The sequence below is a fragment of the Schistocerca americana genome, chromosome 4 (genome assembly GCF_021461395.2).
Source record: "Schistocerca americana isolate TAMUIC-IGC-003095 chromosome 4, iqSchAmer2.1, whole genome shotgun sequence".
Classification (NCBI taxonomy): domain Eukaryota; kingdom Metazoa; phylum Arthropoda; class Insecta; order Orthoptera; family Acrididae; genus Schistocerca; species Schistocerca americana.
Genome location: NC_060122.1, coordinates 316943108 through 316956054, shown reverse-complemented (window position 1 = coordinate 316956054; position 12947 = coordinate 316943108). Strand labels below are relative to the sequence as shown.

The 12947-nt window shown below is 40.3% G+C and overlaps 1 pseudogene; it reads left to right on the top strand.

The window, feature by feature from the left end:
• The first annotated feature begins 12586 nt into the window (after positions 1-12586).
• On the top strand, positions 12587-12704 carry LOC124614561 (annotated as a pseudogene).
• Positions 12705-12947: the final 243 nt, after the last annotated feature.

Genomic DNA, 12947 nt, shown 5'->3' with positions numbered 1-12947 from the left:
TTCGAAAACAACACAATATGAATTCAATGGGCAATTTTTCAGGTAAAATTTTGGAGCTTGTCGTTAGGCTGAAAGTGAAGGAAGTTGGTGCGTCCAGACCCCTTGTGAACATGAATCAAGAAAAAAAACAGTGTAAATCCAGACAAGGATTCAAATGGTTCAAATGGCTCTGAGCACTATGGGACTTAACATCTGAGGTCATCAATTCCCTACACTTAGAACTACTTGAACCTAACTAACCTAAGAACATCACACACATCCATGCCCGAGGCAGGATTTGAATCTGCGACCGTAGCAACAGCGCGGTTCCAGACTGAAGCGCCTAGAACCGCTCGTCCATAGCGGCCGGCTGGCAAGGGTACACACGCAATTTTAACAGAGTAATGGACAATTGGCTGAGTCTTTGTGTGCACTCTATCACTTAAAATGCATATTTTTGGAATATACAAGTATAAATACGTTGCGTAAAATACCATGGCGGTTGCTCGGGTTGCTCATGTCAGCCAGTCAAAGCACAAGATTTATGACGTCATGGAAACATCACTGTTTCGTCACACGAACTGATAAACACCACGTTCTAAGCGCAAAAAAACATTAAACGTCTGAAGTTTCGAAATAAAACTACCAAATCAGTAAGCATGCAGCGAAGCTAACGCACACAGTATTAAATTTTGCTTATCCATTATGGATATTTTAGAACCGTGACTGTATATTGAATGTAAATAAGTTATACACAACTGCAACCAGTCACTTTTTTTCAATAATAATGCTTTATTACATGAACCGGTTTTCGAACCCCTTCAGGTTCATCTTCAGATGATTTCGGGAGGATCCGGGAAGTTACATCATCACTGGTAGTAGCATAATGCTGGGTGCTGGTTCTATGGCAGAAAGATGGGTCACACTTTAATGTATCGCCATGACTATAGCTTATCTGCCGATATGGATGTAAATTTAGTTTTTACTTACTGCGACTGTATAGGCGGCTTTTTTCGTATCTGTCTACCTCCATTTTGATGTCCAGAACACTTTCACACGAACTATATTAGTTTACACTTTGATAGTAACACTTTACCAGCATCCAGCATGCGCTTTACAACTGTTGCTTGTAACAAAGATCTTAGTAGGCTTATGCCATATCTCTCTATAAAGATCTTTGTTACAAGCAACAGTTGTAAAGCGCATGCTGGATGCTGGTAAAGTGTCACTGTCAAAGTGTAAACTAATATAGTTCGTGTGAAAGTGTTCTGGACATCAAAATGGAGGCAGATAGATACGAAAACAGCCACCTATACTGTCGCAGTAAGTAAAAACTAAATTTACATCCATATCGACAGATAAGCTATAGTCATGGCGATACATTAAAGTGTGACCCATCTTTCTACCATAGAACCAGCACCCAGCATTATGCTACTACCAGTGATGATGTAACTTCCCGGATCCTCCCGAAATCATCTGAAGATGAACCTGAAGGGGTTCGAAAACCGGTTCATGTAATAAAGCATTATTATTGAAAAAAAGTGACTGGTTGCAGTTGTGTATAACTTATTTACATTCAATATACAGTCACGGTTCTAAAATATCCGTAATGGATAAGCATAATCTGTTGATACCACGCCAGGTAATTAGAAAAATGCGCGAATTTCGGCAATGTAAACTTAAAGTAACGAAAACAATCCTTGCAATAAGATTTAACAAAAAATATCTCTCAGAAAACGTGACTCCAAATTATATCAGAATAAAAATAACGAGTCAAAGTATGTCAACCAAGATAGCAAAAGCACGACGTGAAATTATTTGGTTAAAAACTGAAATCAGATCTCTTTACAAAAAGAAAGATCTGCTCAATTCCGAGCTGTATAATATGCACTTAGAACTTACCCATAAACTTGTTGCTCATGTCTTCATGGTCTTCCTAGACTATGTCAATATATATGTAAACAAAGAACGTATTATCATCTCACATAGACACGAGAAAAAGATAAATGCTCTAATTTCAAAGAATGCAGTGAGGTCCCCCAGTATCTCTTCTGAAAGGGAACATACGTTTTTTGATAAAGTGATAAATACTACAGAAATATGCTTCAGTAGTAATGAATTAAAGATGTTAAACAAAGGCCTTAAGCACAACATCACCCCCTCACTAAATAAAAGCAACATTAAAGACCTCATAGTTAACACAAAAATTGCATGTACAGCAGCTAAACTAAAACACAATGGACAAAATGCTATAGCTCATAAGGCAAACAACATCATTATGAGAAACATTCACCAGAACAAAATGTACAATAAGATGAATACCGAACATAAGACATTATGTGACATAAATAAGAAACTTTCAGTTGAAAATGCCCTCATTGTCAGAGCAGACAAAGGTAACACAGCTGTTGTCGTGTATGAATCAGACTATATTAGCAAAACTTGTGAATTCTTCAGAAAGAATAATATAAAGGAAATAGCATATGACCCTACTCCGAAATTCCATGATAAAGTTAAAAAGTTACTTAAAAACTGGAACTTCTTCTCGTTAGAAGCAAAGCACTGTATAGTGATGAACCCTTCAGCACCAAAACTGAGATCACAGCCTAAGATCCACAAACCAGAATGTCCGATACGTCCCATTGTGAACTCTATCAATAGCCCAAGCTATAAAATCACCAAAAAACTTAATGATATTATCCGCAAGGCATATGTATTTGAAAATAACTACTCCATTAAAAACAGTTATGAGCTCATCAATAGTATAAAAGATATCCCCATCCCAGTCACAGCTAAATTTGCATCTCTTGACATAGTAAACCTATATACAAACATACCCGTCAAGGAAACAATTAGTTTAATAAGAAATAACTTACTGAAACATGGGACAATGGGGAGAGCTGAAGTCTATGAACTCATAGAGATCCTGGAACTCATATTGTCACACAACTACTTCCTGTTCAACAACAAGTTTTACATTCAGGAAGATGGACTGGCAATGGGTAGTAGTCTTGCAGGCTTGCTAGCAGACATATATATCAATAACCTTGAAAATAACTTTTTCAGGTCCCAAACCCAACTAAAAGATAAGCTGCTTTATTACAAACGCTATGTTGATGACACACTCATTCTGTTCAATGGAGCAACAGAAGAAATTGATAATGTAACCAAAGAACTTAATAAAATACACAATAAAATCCAATTCACAGTAGAACATGAAACACCAGAAGGCATTAACTATCTTGATCTAACAATCTCAAATAAAAATCAGAAGCATAAATATCAAATTTTCAGAAAGGCAACAACCACCAATGTTATCATACACAAATCCTCTTGCCATCCAGACCAACATAAAAAAGCATTCTTCAGAACAATGGTTAGTCGCATGCTTAAAATCCCAATGGACACAAATGAAAGACAAAAAGAAACAGAAATTATTGAATCAATTGCCTCCACCAATGGGTACAACCCTGCAATAATAGATAAACTAATCCATACAGCAAAACTAAATCAACCAACTGCTGAACAACCACCCACAAACAAGAAAACCACATTTGTTAGCCTCCCTTTCCTAGGGAGGATTTCTCACCAAATTACCAACCTCTTCAAGACATACAACATAAAAATAAGTTTCTTCACCAACAACAAAATACAAAATAAAATTATACACAGCACCAAAACCACTATGCAACAATATCAAAAGTCAGATGTGTACAAGCTCACTTGCAACTCATGTCCAAGCTTCTACATTGGACAAACCGGTAGAAGCCTCACAAGAAGATTTAAAGAACACATAGATGCACTCCGTCTTCACAACCTGAACAAGTCCAGCTTTGCTTCACACCTTGCCCAACACAATCATTCTGCTAACAACATAGAACAGAATCTCTGAATACTACATTTTGCCAACAAAGGCACAATACTTGAGCTTCTTGAAGAAATTGAAATATTTATCTACACAAATACAGCACCTGACTACCTACTCAATGATCAAACTGAACTGAGAAACAAATTTTTCCTTCAGAACTTTGAAGATCTACTAGTTCAAAACAAGTAACCACTCAACGAACCCTACACCGGCTCCCAATCCCCCCCCCCCTTCCCAATGACCCACCCCCGCCCTCTCCTTACATCCTAACCACACCAGTGTCAATGCAATATACTACCACAGAATAAGACATGTACCATATCTCTAAATGTTAAAGCCCTCCATTGCTAACATAAATCAGTACTTTATACATATTAATTCTAGCTGGAACAAACAGAAGCTGCCTTTACCAATATCCCAGATCACTCTAATGTTAGAATAAAAATAAGTCAACAGTTAAAGAATTTTTGTTCGTGATTTTTTAAATAATAAATGTACAGCCATACAAACAGCTTTAATCCATTACAATCACTATAACTCTTATATATATATCTTTAGCTAAAATAAACAGAATCTGCTCTTGATAATACTCCAGATCACGTTAACGTAACAACAGAAATAAGCCAACAGTTCATCTGAAGATTTGTTATTAATTTAAATTACAGGTCCTAGTCATACAGACAGCTGCACCTCACTGCAGATACAATAACTCTGTATTATTGCTTCCTTGGGATTCATGTTAATGCCAAACATGATAATTGCTATTATATAAAAAAAACTGCCTGTAACATACAAGTAGAAATAACATATCAGATCACCTGAAATTTGTTCTTGTAGTAATTTATTATTATTATTATTCGTTACAGTCAACTTTGGACTACGCTAAGCATCAGTCATTTCTTGTGCTTTTTCTTGCGTTCTTCCCAGTACTTCTTCATTTTTTCTGAGTGGGCTTCTTTACGTTCTTGCGACCAGGTTGTTCCAGTCTTCTTTGATTGCGTTCGGTCTTTGAATCCCTGTATTTTGTTGATGGCATTCCTATATTCCATTCTGTTGTAAACTGTCTCTGGTATAATGTTCATTTCTGCAATGTCTTCTTTTACTTCTTTCAGCCAGTTAATTTGTGTCTTTCTGCTTTCCATGTATTCCAGGATTTTCTTTGCCGTTCTTTCTGGTGCCATTCTTTTGACATGCCCATAGAAACTCAGTCTTCTCTTTTTAAAGGATGTTGTCAGTTTTTCAATTTTCTCGTATAACTCTTTATTGGGTCGCAATTTATAATCCTGTCCATCCTTTTTAGGTCCTAAGATCTTTCTCAGTATTTTTCTCTCTTTTATTTCCAATTTCTCCAACAGACGTTTTCTGTTCAGTGGGATGCATTCAATCGCATACAAACTTTCTGGTTTTATTACCGCATTGTAGTGCCTGAGCTTGGCATTGATGGAGATCGACTTTTTATTGTATACATTTCGGCATAGCTGGTATGCCGTTTCCATCTTTATTGCTCTTTCCTGTAGTGAAACATTTGGTAACCCTGTCGGTGTAATCCATTCCCCTAGATACTTAAATTTATGAACTCTCTTAATTATTCCATATTTAGTTTGCAATGTCTGTGTTGGGTCTGTTTTGTCCTGTATCATCAGTTCTGTCTTTTCATACGATATTTGTAGACCTGTCTTCTCAGCGATCTCATGCAGCATTTCTATCTGAATCTTTGCTGTTTCGATGTCATCTGCCAATATTGCCATGTCATCAGCAAATGCCAGACATTCAATTTTTGTTTTATTTCTTCCTAACGTTATCCCATTTTTCACTCCAGCTTCTGCCATCTTCTTTCTCCATTCCCTGACCACTTTTTCAAGGACAATGTTAAACAACAGCGGGGAGAGCCCATCCCCTTGTCTAACACCTGTTCCAATTACAAACGGCTGTGACAATCTACCCAAAAACTTCACTTGCGATTTTGTTCCCGTAAGGGTTTCCTGGATTAGACTTCTGCTTTTATCATCAATCCCAAATTCTTCTAATTTGTTAATCAGAGTTGGTCTATCAATAGAATCATATGCTTTTTTGAAGTCTATGAATGTAATTACTAGATTTTTCGATGTGCGTGCGCGAAGTTGTATTATGGAGAGTAGACTGAATATCTGTTCACTGCATGATCTTCCTTTTCTAAACCCAGCCTGATATTCACCCAGTTCTTTCTCTACCTGATTTTCAATCGTGTTTTGTAGTGCCTTGGATAGGATCTTATAGGCCACTGATAACAATGAGATACCTCTGTAGTTATTTGCATTTGTCTTGGCACCCTTCTTATGTAACGGATGAATCAATGCTGTCTTCCATTCCTCCGGAATCTTCTCTGTATTCCAAATCTCTTCAAACAGCGCCTCGAAATTATTTATTAAGTTTTCTCCTGCGTATTTCAGTAGTTCCGCGACTAACGAATCTTTACCAGATGCTTTATTGTTTATTTGTAGTAATTATTATTGTAGTAATTTATTATTATTTTATCTTGTGATCTCATGTTATCGCCATTCTGATTAAATTACTTGTCCTTATATCGACTTTAACACATGTAAAGAACAACAAATTACATCTCTGTACAAAGTAGGCTTATGCCATATCTCTCTGTCAAGATCTTTGTTACAAGCAACAGTTGTAAAGCGCATGCTGGATGCTGGTAAAGTGTCACTGTCAAAGTGTAAACTAATATAGTTCGTGTGAAAGTGTTCTGGACATCAAAATGGAGGCAGATAGATACGAAAACAGCCACCTATACTGTCGCAGTAAGTAAAAACTAAATTTACATCCATATCGACAGATAAGCTATAGTCATGGCGATACATTAAAGTGTGACCCATCTTTCTACCATAGAACCAGCACCCAGCATTATGCTACTACCAGTGATGATGTAACTTCCCGGATCCTCCCGAAATCATCTGAAGATGAACCTGAAGGGGTTCGAAAACCGGTTCATGTAATAAAGCATTATTATTGAAAAAAAGTGACTGGTTGCAGTTGTGTATAACTTATTTACATACAGTATTAAATATCTCTGCAACATGTTTCTTTTAGTACGATTTGTTGTGGTAAACTGTCGGGATATGTGAAATTGGGAGATAAATTCTTCCGGATGCCATGTGGAGGACAGGACGCAGCCAACTGCAGGTGGTGGCCCACACCCGTACCAATGATGGGTGTCGCTTTGGATTGGAAGAGATTCTGTCTGGTTTCTAGCGGAAAATAGATATGGTAAAGGCTGTTAGTCTTGCTTGCGAGATGAAATAAGAGCTGCCCATCTGCAGCATAGTCGATAGGACCGATTGCGAACCTCTAGTACAGAGCCGAGTGGAGGGTCTGAATCAGAGGCTCAGACGGTTCTGCGACTGTGTAGGCTGCAGACTCCTCGACTTGCGCTACAGGGTGGTTGGATTTCGGCTTCCGCTGAGCAGGTCAGGAGTTCACTGCCCATAGGAGGCGGTACACGGGTAGCAGGGGCTGTGTGGCGTGGACTGGGCGGTTTTTTAGGTTTGAGGGTCTCGGGCAAACACCAAAGAGACTTCAGTCTCAAAGGATGCAGATCGAACATAGGTAGAGTGTAGATACAGGAACCTTTGGTATAACAGTTGTAAATTTTCGTAGCTGTGGGAAAGTACCAGAGAGCCAAGCGCTAATAGAAAGCACTGATGCTCAAATCGTTATAGGCACTGAAAGCAGGCTAAAGCCGGAGATAAGTTCAGCAGAAATTTTTGCTAAGAACCTAACGGTGTTCCGAAAGGAACACCGTTAGGTTGGTAGTAGCGTGTTTCTTGCTATTAGAAGTAGTTTATGTTCAAATATTCAAATGTGTGTGAAATCTTATGGGAATTAACTCCTAAGGTCATCAGTTCATAAGCTTACACACTACTTAACCTAAATAATCCAAAGGACAAAAACACACACCCATGCCCGAGGGAGGACTCGAACCTTCGCCGGGACCAGGCGCAAAGTAGTTTATCTTGTCGCGAAATTGAAGTAGATAGTTCCTGTCAGTTAGTATGGGTAGCGATCATTCTTAGAAACCGGAATAAAAGAATAGCTGGATCCTTTTACCGACCTCCCAACACAGATGATACAATTGCTGAAAGGTTCAAAGATAACTTGAGTTTAATTTCAAACATGTACTCGACTCATACAATTTTAGTTGGTGGAGAGTTTTAATTTATTCTCGACATGTTGGCGAAAATATATATGTTTAAATCCAGAGGTACGCATAAAATATCATCCGAAATTGTGATAAACACGTTCTCTGAAAATTATTTCGAGCAGTTAGTTCATGAGCCCACGTGAATAGTAAACGGTTGTTAAAACACATCTGACATCTTAGCAACAAATAATCCTGAGCTAATAACGAGCATCGAAACGGATACAGGAATTAGTGAACACAGGGTTGTAGTAGCGATATTGAATATTGTTATCCCAAAATCTTCCAAAAATAAACGAAAAATATACCTACTCAAAATAGCGGATAAAAATTCACTCCTGAGAGACAGTCTCCATTCCTTCCGAATTAACAACGTAAGTGTAGACCGTATGTGGCTTGAATTTAAAGAAATAGCAATTGAGAGATTTATACCAAATAAATTAACTACCGACGGAGCTGATCTTCCATTGTACACAAAACTGTTCAGAACACTGTTGCAGAAAGAACGAAAAAAGCATGCCAAATTTAAACGAACGCAAAATCTGCAAAATTAGCGACCTTTTACAGAAGCTCGAAATTTAGCACAGACTTCAATTCGAGATGGCTGTAATAGTTTCCACAACGAAACTTTGTCTCGAAACCTGACAGAAATTCCAAAGAGATTCTGTTCGTATGTAAAGTATGCTAGCGGCAAGAAAAAACCGTCTTAGGTTGTTTGCAGATGATGGTGTCGTTAACCCTCTCGTAAAGTCCTCAGAAGATCTAAAAAAATTGCAAAACGATTTAGGAAAGATACCTGTATGGTACAAAAATTGGCTACTGACCCAAAATTGAAACGTATGAGGTCACCCACATGAGTGCTAAAAGGAATACGCTGAACTTTGGTTGCACGATAAATGAGTCAAATGTAAACGCTGTAAATTCAACTAAATACCTATGACTTACGATTACGATCAACTTAAACTGGAAAGAACACAAAGAAAATGTTGTGGGGAAGGCAATCTAAAGAATGCGTCTTATTGGCAGAACACTGAAGAAATTGCCTACACAGCTCTGTCCGTCCTCTTTTCATTACTGCTGCGCGGTCGGGGATCCTTACCACATAGGATTAACAGATTACATATAGAAAGTTCACAGAAGAGCAGCACGTTTTGTATTACCGCGGAACAGAGAGAGAGAGAGAGAGAGAGAGAGAGAGAGAGAGAGAGAGAGAGTGAGTGTGTCACTGACACGATACAGGATCTGGGATGTACATCATTAAAAGAAAGGCGTTTTTCGTTGCGGCGGAATATTCTCACTAAATTTCGATCACCAACTTTCTCCTCCGGATGCGAAAATATTTTGTTGACACCGACCTACATAGGGTGAAACGATCATCACAATGAAATAAAGGATATCAGAGCTCGCACGGAAAGATATAGGTGTTCGTTTTTTCTGAGCGCTGTTCGGGATTGGAATAATAGAGAATTATTGTGAAGATGGTTTGATGATCCCTCTGGGAGGCATTTAAGTGTGATTTGCAGGGTATCCAAGTAGATTTAGATGTAGATGTATCTTGGAGTTAGCTTTTGATATTATTTAGTAGTTGATTATGAAACGGAAAGAAGATACAGTATGTAAACTATTGGCTGGGGTGTGATATTGCCTCCCTCCCCAACTAAATTTTGGTTGCGGTGACAGACTGATCTGTAGCGTAGCCCGAGGTCTAGTTTAGTTCCGACCGATAAATGTCACAGCCTTCTCCGGTATGAAAACCACGGCCTGCGTCTGCTCTAGTTGCATTACGGGATTTATTGCCTACGGTATAAACGCACAGCACTGAATCTTTTCACTGCTTAATACGTTACACCTATTCAGAGTAAAATTATTTTTGAGAAGAAGTTAAAACTTTATTTACTTTTTTGCAGACCTTGCTTCTTCACATTTACGACTTACATGATTAGTATGACTGCTGTATGTGTCTGCTGACAATGCTAAGCGTTCTTCACTATTTAATACACTTAGCTATTAATGTCCAGAAACTACCCATACATATACCGATCAGCCCGAACGTTATGGCAGCACATCCAGTAGCATGCTTGTCCACCTTTGTCATGTAAAATAACCTAAATTCGCCGAGCTACGCATACTACAAGGCCTTGGCCAACGGCCAGAGGTAGGTAGTCCCAGCTCTCCACGCAGTAGTTGCGTTCATCTGGAGCAGGTGTTATCAACCTTTTATGCCAGCTGCTCACTTCTGTAGCTCTGATAGTGCTAAAATTTTCTAACCACCCACCGGTTCCACTGAAAAGGTAATTTATAAAGTAGGAAGTTAACTTTACATTATATACCAAATACCTTATGTCGAAATTTTATGAAAACGTAACGAAAATATTTTTAAAAAGCCCACCACATGACGTCCATTATGAAAGCTGGACCACCCACTAGTGAGCTGTAGGGACCAGGTACACTATAACTGCCAGGTTTCGAGAGGGTGCGTTTCTGGATGAGGTATCGAATATATTACTTCCTCCTACTTATACCTCCCGAGGAGATCACGAATGTAAAATTAGGGAGATTCGAGCGCGTACGGAGGCTTTCAGACAGTCGTTCTTCCCGCGAACCATTCGCGACTGGAACAGAAAAGGGAGGTAATGACCGTGGCACGTAAAGTGCCCTCCGCCACACACCGTTGGGAGGCTTGCGGAGTATAAATGTAGATGTAGATGTAGAGTCTAGATAGTGTAAAGAGATCTGAGCGATCGGACGAGCGTTCCATGGGATTACTAAGGCGCCACCGCTAATGCAATGAAGTGTCCAATTTCGGAGGTATCTCAGAAAATTGAGAGAAAGTCCACCAATTTCACACCACCGTGCTCTTCAGTCCCTTGTAATGATTAGCTTAGCACCAAATCCCAACACTTTTATGCAGGCAGTATTCAAAAATGTATACAGGGCGTGACCGTAAGAACGTGCATGGAACCTTGGGTCGGAGAAGCCAGCTTAAGGAGATAATAGGAATAAAATCGCATTACTCTGTACTTCTTTATTTACATTGTATGTTGTATGTTAACCGGGGACCTAGAAACGGCGGAGAGGCTCCGTCCTGCCGCAGCCGCAGTGGTCCACAAACCCACGACGACTACCGCAGTCCACTTCACCCCTCGGCCGCCCCACACCGAACCCAGGGTTATTGTGCGGTTCGGCCCCCGGTGTACCCCCCAGGGAACATCTCACACCAGATGAGTGTAACCCCTATGTTTGCGTGGTAGAGTAATGGCGGTGTACGCGAACTTTTGCGCAGCAATCGCCGACATAGTGTAGCTGAGGTGGATAAGGGGAACCAGCCCGCATTCGCAGAGGCAGATGGAAAACCGCCTAAAAACCATCCACAGACTGGCCGGCTCACCGGACCGCGACGTCAATTTGCCGGGCGGATTCGTGCCGGAGACCTGGCGCTTCTTCCCGCTTTTGAAAGCCGTGCGTTCGACCCCTCGGTTAACCGCGCGGGCTTATTTACATTAGTTAACTACAAATACCATCATTGACACAATGAACGTACCTTTTGTACCGTGTTTTACAAAATGTGTTGAAACTGACGGTCATCAATCTCAATGCAAGCATGGCATCGTCGAACAAGATTCTGACGCACCCTGACAAATATCCCTGGTGTGTTTCGAATCACATGACAGGCACTGGGATCTCATACACCAGTGACTTTAGATATCCCCACAGGAAACAATCAAGGGCATTCAGGTCAGGCGACCTCGCAGGCCATGGAATAGGACTTCCGCTTCCAATCGAGCGACCAGGAAGGACTGTACCTGTACAGTCCCATCGTATTGTACTGTACGTCTCTCAAGAGCACTGAGTTATGAATGGGTCTGTCGTTGATTCATAGCACTTTCTGTCATGGGACAATGTAAATACGATACAACAGAGCCACCTTATGGACAAGTAACGTAAACAAAACCTGCAGCATGGCTTCCTGGTAATCATGCAGTATATGCAAATAAACAACACAACACGTGTAAACCTGTACACATGTTAGTTGTAAATAAGCTGGAAAACAGCAATCATATACAACGCGGTAAACAAGTTTACTTCCATATCTTCTTAAGCTGGATTCTCCGACCCCAGGTTTCCTACCTCAAATTGTTCAGTGGAGCATTCTCTATGTCCTATTACTTATTTGCACGCTTTTACGGAAATACCCTGTATACACAAAAATTATATTAAGAGAGGGTTGAAGGAGAAAACATCTGAACAACCAAAGGAAGAGGAAGGAAAACATCGTTTAAACCCTACTGACTTTCTCCGTCATGTGGGAAATGTTTCTTCAAAAAATTCTAGGGTCGGGTAGAAGTATAAAGTGAATATGAACTTCTGCACACCAAACAATATGGGAGCTTTTCTGGGACCTGTGAAGAAAGATCTGCTTTTTCGAACAGCGGGAATCTTTAAAATTCCTTGCCAGTGCGGTAACAGTTATATAGGACACAGCACACGCACTCTACAGGAACACTAATGGCACACTCGCTCCAGAGATTAAAAAAACATTATGATATTGGACAGCCAATGGCCTTGCCGCATTGGTAACACAGGTTCCCGTCAGATCACCGAAGTTAAGCGCTGTCGGGCTGGGCTAGCACTTGGATGGGTGACCATCCGGTCTGCCGAGAGCTGTTGGCAAGCGGGGTGCAGTCAGCCCTTGTGAGGCAAACTGAGTAGCTACTTGATTGAGAAGTAGCGGCTCCGGTCTCGGAAACTGACATACGGCCGGGAGAGCGGTGTGCTGACCACATGCCCCTCCCTATCCGCATCCAGTGACGCATGTGGTCTGAGGATAACACGGCGGCCGGTCGGTACTGTTGGGCCTTCATGGCCTGTTCGGGAGGAGTATGATATTGGGCACACCCTCATGCTATTGGGGTT